Source organism: Colobus angolensis, unplaced genomic scaffold (genome assembly GCF_000951035.1).
Source record: "Colobus angolensis palliatus isolate OR3802 unplaced genomic scaffold, Cang.pa_1.0 Scaffold152, whole genome shotgun sequence".
Taxonomy (NCBI): Eukaryota; Metazoa; Chordata; class Mammalia; order Primates; family Cercopithecidae; genus Colobus; species Colobus angolensis.
The window spans coordinates 6,888,695-6,901,141 of record NW_012114622.1 but is presented as its reverse complement, the minus strand read 5'-3'; the positions used below and the strand labels follow the sequence as shown (position 1 = coordinate 6,901,141).

The following is a 12,447-nucleotide window of genomic DNA, read 5'->3' as shown; positions in this document are numbered from 1 at the left end:
ATATATATATATATATACACACACACACACACACACACACATATATGTATACACACACACACACAGAAGGCAACAGAAATGAGGATGCTAGATAGGGAGTTTAGGCAAAGGATTTAGAAACAAGATAACCCTGAGGTATTTGTAGGGGAAAATATGGAGATGAAAAGGAGGTTCAAAATATGGGCTGAAAGCTAAGAACTGAGTAGGGGACACTATAAACACAATCTGAAGGAATACATAAACTATAAATAAAAGAAAACTACAGGGGAGCTTAGTAGGAGCAATTTCATTAAAGTGGCATGGACAAAACTATACTGCCAAAGGCTATGAAGTGAACAGAAATCCAAGTAGAGGTCAGAGAACACATTAAAGAAGGTCAGAAGAAACAGAAAAAGAAATAGAGGACCCTAGACTTGAGGTACAATTAAAAGATGGCTGCTTAAGATCTCAGATACTTGGGCATATTAAAAGGCTGAAGGAAAAAGAGCCAATGTTGTACACAATAAATATATATAATGTTACCTGTCAAAAAAAAAAAAGCAGGAAAAAAAGAGAACTTTAAGTTTTTGGACAAGCTCCAGATGTTGAAAAACACAATTCTGGATGAAGCCCACATAGAAAATAGGGAGTAATCTCGGAGGCATTAAGAGATGTATCTTTCCTTGAGAGAGGAGTGAAATCCCAAAGTGTGTACTGTTGGAGTTAAGTCCAGAGGTAAAGGGTTGGAAATCTGGGAGAAGGTCATATCTAGTGACCTTTATACAGGAAAGAGACTCATCTGTTAGAAGTAAAAAAAGAGGCAGGAGTAAAGGAGAGTTTTGAGAAGCTAAGTTTGTCGATGACACGTTCACAACTGCTTGGTCAGGTACCTGCCAAGCTACGCAATAAAGAGGCTACACTTTGATTAAGGTATGTAAGCTGAGTATCATACGTCTGTATTTGACTCCTTTTATTATAATAATAGTATGTTTGTTTTCCAATGTCTATTATACACTTTAGGGAACATAAAAACGGATAGAACACGGTCCCTAAACTTGAGGAACAGTTCAGATACTATTTCATATTTTTAAATGAAAGTATAACATTCCCAAAAATGTTATATATTAACTTCTAATAGGTTAAGAAATGAAGTATTTTATTTTCTTGCAATAGAATTAATGCAAAACCATTTCAAGCTAGATAGACCTTCAGATGTGATACACTCTAAGGAGATTTCAGATTTTGAGATACTTAAGGAGAAATTTACAGAGTGGTCACTACAAACAGTTTCAGAAATGCCACACTAGGCTTAGAGAAGGCAACTCATAAGGCAAATACTCCTAAAAATTTTCCGTTCGAGGCTATTGGCAGTTAATTATGTTATCATACCAAACACTTTTGCATACAAGATTCTTTTTTTAATTTTTTTTTTTTTTTTGGCGACGGACTCTTACTCTATTGTCTAAGGTGTCATGCAGTGGTGCAATTCTAGCTCACTGCAGCCTCTAACTCCTAGGTTCAAATGATCTTTCCATCTCAGCCTCCTGAGTGGCTAGGACTACAGGTATGAACCACCTCACTCAGGTAATTGCATTTTTTAGAGATGGAGCCTCACTATATACCCTAGGCTGGTCTTAAACTCCTGGCTTCAAGCAATCCTCCAACTTCGGCCTCCTAAAGTGCTAGGATTACAGGCTTGCGCCACTACACCCGGCCCAGAATTCGATTTTAAATACACGTGTATAAAATATCAAAATGTTGCCAAATTGTTGAATTTCATTAAGAATACTGTTTTTTGTTTGTTTTTGAGATGGAGTTTCACTCGTCGCCCAAGCTGGACTGCAGTGGCACCATCTTGGCTCACTGCAACCTCCACCTCCTGGGTTCAAGCGATTCTCCTGCCTCAGGCTCCCGACCAGCTGATATTACAGGCGCCCACCACCACACTCGGCTAATTTTTGTATTTTTAGTAGAGACTGGGTTTCACCATGTTGGTCCCGCTGGTCTCGAACTCCTGACCTCAGGTGATCTGCCTGGCTCGGCCTCCCAAACTGCGGGGATTAAAGGCGTGAGCCACCACGCTTGGCCGAGAATACTGTATTATACACAATTATACTAGGAGCAAAACAATAAAATACTTGTCATTTTCACATCTCTGCTTTTAAGGACTCCAAGTTAAAGACACTTTTAACTTACATAAATGAAAAACAAAAATAATACTCCTTTTGTGTAGTGGTTTCAAATAAGTTACAGCTAGCAGGTTCAACATTCTTAAAAATATCCTGTAATGTAGGCCAGGCTCAGTGGCTCATGCCTGTAATCCCAGCACTTTGGTAGGCCCAAGTGGGCGGATCACCTGAGGTCAGGAGTTTGAGACCAGACTGACCAACATGGTGAAACCCCGTCTCTACTAAAAACACAAAAATTAGCCAGGCGTGCTAGCAGTTGCCTGTCATCTTAGCTATTTAGGAGGCTGAGGCAGGAGAATCGCTTGAACCCAGGAGGCAGAGGTTGCAGTGAGCCGAGGTCACGCCACTGCACTCCAGCCTGGGGACAGATCAAGACTCTGTCTCAAGAAAAGAAAAGAAAAAAAAAACTTGAAATGTTTTCACCTTTTGTTTACTTTCCACAGGTTGGCATAGGAATGAGGTTTAAAGGGCTCTGCATTCTAAATTTAGGAGAAAGGAAATATTGCCAGAAAAGGCAAGCCTAATAGAATTCCCTCAGGCAATGTGTAAACTGTACAGGTCCAGAAGAAAAAACCATGAGAAAAGAGAACTGTATTATTAGCCACATCTGAGAAATATGACTTTCTCTTTATTTAAATTAACATACAGTTTATCTCTATAAGATACTTCGACTATAAATCTGGTTAGCCTTAATGAAAACACTTGTCACAAGATAAAACTGGTAATTTTTTTTTCAATCAGGACTTGGCAAAGTATAAAAAAATGAATACAGTTAAAAATTTGGGTTTTGGGGTTTTTTTTTTTGTTTTTTTTGTTTTGTTTTGTTTTTGAGATAAGGTCTCACTCTGTCTCCAGGGGCTAGAGTGCAGTGGCGCAATTGTGGTTTACTTACTGCAGCATCGACCTCCCTGGGCTCAAGCAATCCTTTCACCTCAGCCTCTCCAATAGCTAGGACCACAAGCATGCACCACTATGCCTGAATACTTTTTTGTATTTTCCTCGTTTTTCAGTAGGAAAAGGTTTCTGCATGTTGCACAAGCTGGTCTCAGACGCCTGGCCTCAAGGGATCCACCCGCTTCAGCCTCCCAGAGTGCTGGGATTACAGGAGTGTTCATATTTTTCAATGACTTATTTTGGTTTTACCCACTGCAAGAGCAGCAGTGAATAACACAACTTTAACATGAATGCTACTATTTTAATACCATTTAAATATTTCATATTTAATAAAATAAACAGCCTAAGAAGTTTGAATGTGCTATTGTTAAATCATTTTTCTTAAGCAGTGTTTTTCTAACTTAGGTGCACATATACAAATATAGAAGAAAACTTACAGTATTCAGCTAATTTCACTTATCATATACTTGTTCAAAGCTGGGACCACGTGTTAGTCTCTTCGTTCACTGCACAGTACTTTGCACTTAGTGGACATCCAAATATGTACTAGATAAAATAGGTTTGTTTTGTTTCTTTTTTTTGTTTTTTATTTTTTATTTTTTAAGATGGAGTCTCGCTCTGTCACCCAGGCTGGAGTGCAGTGGCGCGGCAAGCTCCGCCTCCTGGGTTCACACCATTCTCCTGCCTCAGCCTCCTGAGTAGCTGGGACTACAGGTGCCAGCCACCACGCCCGGCTAATTTTTTTTGTATTTTTAGTAGAGACGGGGTTTCACCATGTTAGCCAGGATTGTCTCGATCTCCTGACCTTGTGATCTGCCTGCCTCGGCCTCCCAAAGTGCTGGGATTACAGGTGTGAGTCACAGTGCCCGGCCCATTGTTTTTTTTTTTTTTTTTTGAGAGAAGGTCTCACTCCATCACTCAAGCTGGACTGCAGTGGTACAATCTCAGCTCACTGCAGCCTCGACCTCCTGGGCTCAAGTTATCTCCCACTTCAGCCTCCCCAGTAGCTGGGACTACAGGTGCACATCACCATGCCCAGCTAGTTTTTGTATTTTTTGTAGACACAGGATTTCACCACATTACCCTGTCTGGTCTTGAACTCCTATGCTCAAGCAATCCACCTACCACAGCCTCCCAAAGTGCTGGGATTACAGGCATGAGCCACCGTGCCTGGCTGATAAGATAAATAGTTTTCATACAAATATTTTATCATTATCTGTCATAATAAAATTTCTAGCTTTTTTGTGGCGACAGTCTGTGATCAGCTACAAAAAATATTTAAAGCACACTAAACAGTGATTACAAATCTACTATTTTTGAACCCAATATTATTCTTACCTAACTTTAAAATACAAAACTACAACCAATATACTGCAGAGACATTTTACTGTCTCCACTGAAACTGTCTTATTAGAAGTTGGCCCAAAACATTCTTATTTGGTTTTGAGAATATAGCACAGCATCATAGCTACAGGTCATGTAACAGCGTAACCTGTAATTTTCATTGTGATTTTATGTCACTATACCCTATTTAAACTCAATAGAAATTGTAATAAATTACATACATAGAGCCTTCAGAAGTATTCATTTAAGTCATACGTTGGAAGAAATGTCTAGAAAGTTAGGTTCAGTTGTCAGTGTTATCACTCTAATCTATCTTATTAACTATTTAAAACTGTAGCATTATATATCTAAAGTCGTATAGTTTACCAAACCTACCAGACTCTCTGTATTATTAAAGAGATAACACATAGTTGAAATATACTTTTAAAAAGTTGAAACAGACTTTAAAAGTTGGCACTTTTAGGCCTTTATATGCCACTTTATAGGGTAGGAAATATTTAATAAGCAAAGTTATTTCCTGCAAATGTTTTCAAGTTCACTATTTTGTTTTTAAAAACTCTAAAATATTTTGTATACTTATAAATAATATACAACCAAGTAGGAAGAAGTTAAAGAATTTGAAATAAACATTTCTTTTTTAGCAAATCAAATACTTTCTAAAATTTCCACAGTAAAATAACTGTCTAGCCAAATACAGCCAAGTTTTTATTTTCCAGCATCCTTAAAACAATTTTCTTGGTAATCTGTATTAAATCAAATATGATTTATAAAAGCTACAAAATTTTTAGGGTGGGGAGATCACCTCAAACTCTATTGATTTCAATGCCTACCAAATCTAAACTGTTTTTTTCGAACTAGATTAGAAATGGAAAAATTTCTGATCTTGAAACGTGCTTGATCTTGGAGGCTAAGCAGGGTCAGACCTCATCAGTACTTGGATGGGAAAAGGTGTTCCAGCATAAACAATTACGCAAAATAAAAAGAAATTATATCTGACCAGCCTTGGCAATTCTTTACTTTCATCATGATCAAGAATTATATGAAGGAATCAGTCTTTCACAACTTAGATCTTTAGCTAAAGAAAGAAGTACAGCTCAAATGAGCAAATACCACATTTTCCTTTATTATGCTTCTCTAAATAGCCACTTTTCTTTAAGTGTGATCTTTTTGTTTAAAAATGAAAAAAGACAAGATTAGCAGCAAAGAAAACGCAAGGTGAAAGCGTACCTGGAAATCTGGTCTTTAAAAGAGATATTTATCTCAGAAAAGGTGAAAAGGACTGTGTGACAGACATAGGTATCAGAAGTCTGAGTTTTAATTCATACATGATGTATCTGAGTTTTATTTTTTATTATCTCCAGAAACTAAAAGGATATATCCTACAACTCAAACTCATTTTAACGGCAATATTATGTTCTATAGTCTTCGCACTTGCAGCTTCAGATTAGTCCTGGAACATAAGACTTTTTTTTTTTTTTTTAATTGTAGAAAAAGCTTATCTTCCCCAAACTCCACCTTAAGGAAGTCTCTCAGATTGAAGAAACAAAAGGCAGAAAGAGGAAGGGGTTGGGGGAGGGATTTTAAAAACTGAGGTCAAGGATGATAAACAGAGATGCTATTATTTCACAAGACTGATCACTTAGCAGGTCACTGACTTAATCTTTCCCTCAAGCTATTACAATTTTTCACTAAGTGAACTCTGGTCTCCAGCAACTTGGACATTTAAAATCATAGCAGCCAGGCCCGGTGGCTTACTGTAATCCCAGCACTTTGGGAGGCCAAGGTGGGCAGATCACTTGAGGCCAGGACTTTGAGACCAGCCTGGACAACATGGCAAATTCCCGTCTCTACTAAAAATACAAAAATTAGCCGGGTGTGTGTGGCAGGCACCTGTAATCCCAGCTACTCAGGAGGCTGAGAAAGGAGAATCACTTGAACCTGGAGGCGGAGGTTGCAGTGAGCTGAGATCGCACTACTGCACTCCAGCCTGGGTGACAGAGCGAGGCCCCATCTCAGAAATAAATTAATTAATTAATTAAAGCCGATTTCAGTCTCCCAAATTCAATTAAACCTTTTGCTCTTCCCCCTTCTATTGTCCAGTCTCCCCTATCTCACCTGCCTCACCACCCACTGTCCCACTCAGTCTCCTACAGAATGGAAAAGGTCTCATTATTTTAGAAAATTAGAGAAATTGGGCCTGGCATGGTGGCTCACGTCTGTGATCCCAGCACTTTGGGAGGCCAAGGCAGGAGGATCGCTTGGGCCCAGGAATTCAAGACCAGCCTGAGCAACAAAGCATAACCCCATCTCTACGAAAAATGAAAAATTCCAGGTGTAAGACCATGTTAGAAAGAAAGAAAAAGAAATGAAAAAATGAGCGGACATGGTGGCGGTACCTCCTGTAGTCTCAGCTATTTGGAGACTGAGGCAGAAGGATCTCCTGAGCGCAGGAGGTTGAGACTGCAGTGAGCTATGATCATACCACTATAACCCTGTCTGTAAAAGAAAAAAAAAATACAAAAATAGAAAAAATAAAAATAAAAAGAGAAAAGATTAAATATAAAAATTAGAGAAATTAGTTTAAAGTAACAAAATACATGTAAGGTCAAAAATATGGTCCTCAGTTTGCTCCCTTTCAAGGACTTTCTGTTGAAAAAAGCCTTTGCAAGTACTAACTTGGCATTAACTGCCAAATATAAAAGACAAAGTAAATCTACTTAATAACTTAACTGTCTCCAAACCACAAATGCTGTCCTAAAAATACAATACATATTGACAATACTCATCCAGTTGTTTTAATTTCCACACAGTAAGAACAGAGGCTGTAGGTCCCTGGTATAACAGTGGTGTCTCAGAATCCAGACAATATGCTGCCTTTGTTTAGTAACATATGTTCCAAGTATCAACTGAGGAGAACAGCCTGATCTGCTAAAAAGCTCAAGGTTTCATTTGACAAACTTATAAATGTGTTACATACATCCTGCAAATATCTATTCTATCTTGGTCCTACAAGTGACTAATATTCAAAACAAAAGCTCAAAGCTACAGAAGCAGCACACTAATAATAAGTTGTTCTTCCTCCAAACTACTCTTAACTACATACCAAGCCAACCAAAAGAAGTGAACTATTCTTCCTTAAGTAGGCCACATAAGTACTGACTATCCTAAAAGCCTCCACTGACTCAGTACTTCTCCAAATATATATTCTTAATATAAGTTGCCTAAGTATTAGGCAAGATACATATTTTTAAGCAGCTGGATCCGGAACCAGTTAGGACATTTAAAATAATTCCTTTAGACATGAACAGACAGTCTTCAAAAGACATAAGTGTGACCAAACAAGCATATGAAAAAAAGTTTATCATTGATCATTAGAGAAATGCAAATCAAAACCATGAGATACCATCTCACACCAGTCAGAATGGCTATTACTAAAAAGTCAAAAAATAACAGATGCTGATGAGGTTGCAGAAGGGAAGGCTTATACACTGTTGGTGGGAATTAGTTCAGCCACTGTGGAAAGTAGTGTGGTGACTCCTCAAAGAGCTAAAAACAAAACTACCACTGGACCCAGCAATCCCATTACTGGGTATATATCCAAAGAAATATATATTGTTTGCCAGGCACGGTGGCTCACGCCTGTAATCCGAACACTTTGGGAGAGGCGGGCGGATCACGAGATCCGGAGATCGAGACCATCCGGGCTAACACGGTGAAACCCCGTCTCTACTAAAAATGCAAAAATTAGCCGGGCGTGGTGGCGGGCGCCTGTAGTCCCAGCTACTTGGGAGGCTGAGGCGGAGAATGGCGGGAACCCGGGAGGTGGAGCTTGCAGTGAGCTGAGATCCGGCCACTGCACTCCAGACTGGGCAACTCAGCAAGACTCTGTTTCAAAAAAAAAAAAAGAAATATATATTGTTTTATCATAGAGACACATGCATGCATATGTCCATTGTAGCACTATTCACAAGAGCAAAGACATGGAATCAACCTAAATGTTCATCAATGGAAGATTGGATTTTTTTAAAATATGCTGCATATGTACCATGGAATACTACGCAGCCATAAAAAAAGAATGTCATGTCCTTTGCAGGAACATGGATGGGGCTGGAGGCCATTATCCTTAATAAATAATGCAGGAACAGAAAACCAAATACCAGACGTTCTCACTTACAAGTGGAAGCTAAATGATGAGAACACATGGACACAAAGAGGGGAACAACAGACACTGGGACCTACCAGATGGTGGAGGATGGGAGGAGGGAGAAGAGCAGAAAAAGTATTGAGTATTAGGCTTAGTCCCTGAGTGACAAAATAATCTGTACATCAAACACATGATACAAGTTTATCTACATAACAAACCCGCACATGTACCCCTGAACCTGAAAGTTTAAAAAGAAAAAAAAAATACATATATATATATATAATCCCTTTAGACTTACACTGGTATCATACACAAAAGAATCCCCACGACAAAGCTCTCAACAAGTTAAAAAAGAGGAATACTACATCCCAGTGAAAGGCTGGGGGGCGGGGGGTGGGGGCGGAATACCTTTTAAAAAATAAACACACTGATAGAGTCCTCCATTTTAACAAAGTTTTAGTAGTTTGTCTTCAGAAGTAACTTCCAAGTTAAACACACCACATTGGAAGTCTCAACTTTGGACATTAGAAAACCAGGACAGCTACAACAAGAATATTTATTTTGGCAGCGATAAATCAAGTTATTCTGTGTCCTCTAAGAGTTAAGAGGCAGGAATAACGACTTCTGGAAGCATTTTTCAATATGGAGAATTTCCACAGAATATCTTTGACTCTAAATATTACCATGACATCTTTTCATCTCCAAACTTAAATGTGAGGTTGCAATGGGAACTACATTTTTATGCCTTTGAATTAACCACCAATAGTGCAATTCTAATTTACCTCATCATCATACTTGGTAAACTGTTGCTACGAAAATAACACTTAATAAGTTAACTCTCTTACCTGGTAAAATAAAGTTAACTTCAAAAGTTACCAAGGTAAGTCATACTAACCTTCAAATAAAAAACAACATGCAAACAAACATTCCATGAAATAGATGTGAATCAGGTCTGAAAAATAATATTGCAGCATTCTGAAATTTACATTTTCCCTTTCCTCCTATCCATATGCTTTCAGGTTCACGCATCAAATATTAAAAACAAAAGCTCAATCAAAAAATTAATTTGATAGCTGCTGCTTTTTTAAGTTGCAGGGGGTGCAGGGAGGCTCTCCATATCTTGCATTAAACATAAAAACCTATGCGCCCACGCCACACTTGCAACAGCAACCTACCTCTGTAATTTACACCCTATTTTATGGTATCCAAAAAGTTAAGAGTATGATCTACAGCTTCTTTTCAAGCATGTTTACAAGAAGAAGTATCTCATATAAACCATCCATTTTAATGTGACTCTAAAACCCTATGCCCAAAAGCCAATGACATTGGTTTATAAGCAAGGTAATGACTAGTTCAATGGAAAATATATTTTGACAATAAACTAAGTAAGGCTGGCTTACCATGTTATGATCTGCTTGCCTAATATGTATGTTTAGCTACTGTAGTCAGCAAGGCCCAAATATAAAGTTGAAACATTTAATGGCCAGTTCTGTTCTAGATTTCAAACTCATCTTACTTTTTTACAACAGTTTTAATCTAAGGTTCTCCACAAATACTTTTTTCTAAGAAAAGAGATCCCCTTGGGTCGGGGGGAGACTTAAGGAACAAATTTTTTCCAAAAAAACGACAAGCCCAAACATCACAAATATTTCAACACATCTCTACCTTAACACAAATTTTAAATACGTAAATTTCAAAAAAGAAAAATAAACCTCAAACAGGTTAAGCATTACATTTCATAAACAAGAGTCCTCTGCACTTTATGAATGCAGCCACAAATACACCAAGAATATTTCATTGACTTAAAACTAAGTAACTGTATCTGGCTGGTAAAGGTCAGTCAAATTTTGTTTACTTAAAATACTAAGCTTAATCATGATCTATCTAAACCTTATCATTGCTCATTGTATAAAATTAGCACTGCACTTGCAAACATAAGCAGAATCTAGACTTATCAAACATATGGTGAGACTTCACCAGCTTCTGAAAAATTAAATAAGAATATAGGATTAAAATGTCTTAGTTGGGTAAACAGTAACCACCGTTAGGGCTCAAGACTTTTCATCAAAAAATCTGATCAGAAAGGAAACCTCTTTAAAAATGTTAAAGAGCCCAGCAACCAAAACTTTGAAATTAACTGAAATGGTTTGAATAGAAGTACTCCCACTTCAGAAGCTACAGCTAAAAGCAAATACCTAAAACAGCAAAAAGGGAAAAAGCGTCAGCAGATCTCCAAACTACTAGAAAGTACGCAAAAGCACACGCGCAGACTGGTTTGCCAGCTAACTTTTCCGGCCCTGTACCAGACAGACATCAAAACAAAGTTGACAATAGAACCAACTATGAGCTTTCCCTCTAAACTGGACGATAAACTGAAATTTTTTGCTGTTGCTAGTAGAAGCCCCTTATTATAATTAGAAGCAGCCAACTGACAGGTGGAAAAACAAATTCCCTAACAGGGCAGTAAGAGGTTGTGAAAACACGGTTCAAAGGCCTGAACGTGTTACGACTACTCTGTAACAAGTCCAGGGTAATTTAAGCATACACTCTTCAGCGCAATTCCTCAAGCAGAGATGAGACTGGGGAACAACAGGATTCCCCGAGAGCCACATACCATTTTACAACAGCCGTCTCCCTCCCGACAGAGAAACAGACATTCTCATCCAAAGTCTTTCCGCCAGTTCTCCTAGTGCAGCGAAGGGAAGCGAGCGGCCGCCACCGTAACGAGAGAAGCCGGCAACAGCCCCGCCGCGCGGCCGCCACGCCTTCCTCCCGCCGCCGCTGGGGACGCGGAGCCGCGGATCACATTTCTCCTCCCCAACAATCACACGCACGCACGTCCCCAGAGTTGACACCCTGCAAACCCGCGGCTCCGCGACGCTGGGGACGGGGCCATCGGCTGGGGTGCTCAAGCTGCGTGCGTGCGCGTGTTTGCGTTTGTTCCCCTTAATGAAAGTAAAGAGATCTCCGCAGTTACGGCCTTGGGCTGCGGAGGGGGAAGAGGCTCCCCGTGGGACTAAACAAAACTTCGGTTGCTGGGAAGAACCGTTGCGCAACCTTGGCAGGGGGAGGGGGAGGCCCAGGCCCCCGAGCCCCGGCCAGGCGCGGCTTCCCGGAGGCTGCGGCCCCCGCGTCCGGCGGCCCAGGGCCTGGCGTGGCGCCGGCTTCGAGGGAGCGGCCCATACCGGGCCACACCGCGGGGGCTAGGGCGGAAACTGGGAGCACGAGAGAGCTGGGGATGCGGATGGGGCACGGGACGCGCAACGAGTGCAGGCCGCTCCTTAGGGGTCGGGCCAGACCCGGGTCAGGCTTGGGGTTTGCTGGCCGTGGAGCCCGCGGACGGAGCCGATCCCCACACCCCGGGGTGGCGGCGCCCCTCGCTCAACTCTCTTACCTTCCTAGAGGCCCGCGCTCTCTCGTCTTCGGGCGGCCGCAGCCCTGAGCATGTCCGGGGTGGGGCGCAGAGCCGCGCCGGGGACCGGGAGCCAGGCGCTTCAGCAGGCGGCACCACCCAGCCCGGGCTCAGCCCCTCTCCGCGGCCGCTGCCATCTTGTCCTGGCGGCTGAGAGGAAACGGCGAAACACCCTCCCGCGACCGCTGCCGCTGCCGCTGCTGCTGCTACTGCTGCTCTGGCTGCTAAGCGCCGGGCCCGTCTCCCTCATCTTCCTTCCCGGGGATTTGGGGTGGGGACGGCTTAGCTAGGGCGAGGGGTAGTGGGAGGCCGGCCGGCCTCCGGCTGCTGGGGCCTACGGGCGACGCAGGGTGCGGGGCCCACGGCGGTTGGGGCCCATTCCTGACGCCCCGGCCGGGAGCGGAGAAGGAAGACAGGCGGGAGTGGCGGCGATGACGGGGCCCGCGGCTTGATCTCCTCAGGTCGCCGAGATGCCGGCAGTCGTC

General features: G+C 41.4%; 1 protein-coding gene across 5 annotated transcripts in view; it reads right to left on the bottom strand.

The window, feature by feature from the left end:
• Nucleotides 1-12,447, bottom strand: part of HIPK3 (homeodomain interacting protein kinase 3) — a 99,211-nt gene that overhangs the window by 85,976 nt on the left and 788 nt on the right. For 2 of the 5 annotated variants that reach the window (XM_011936372.1, XM_011936377.1), the window contains exon 1: nucleotides 11,945-12,447. The exons of 2 other annotated variants lie outside the window; for them this stretch is intronic. The gene's annotated coding sequence lies outside the window, so the exon portion shown is untranslated. Of the gene's footprint in view, nucleotides 1-11,164; nucleotides 11,505-11,944 lie in introns of those variants that run through there. One more of the 5 variants, XM_011936376.1, reaches the window with a different exon arrangement.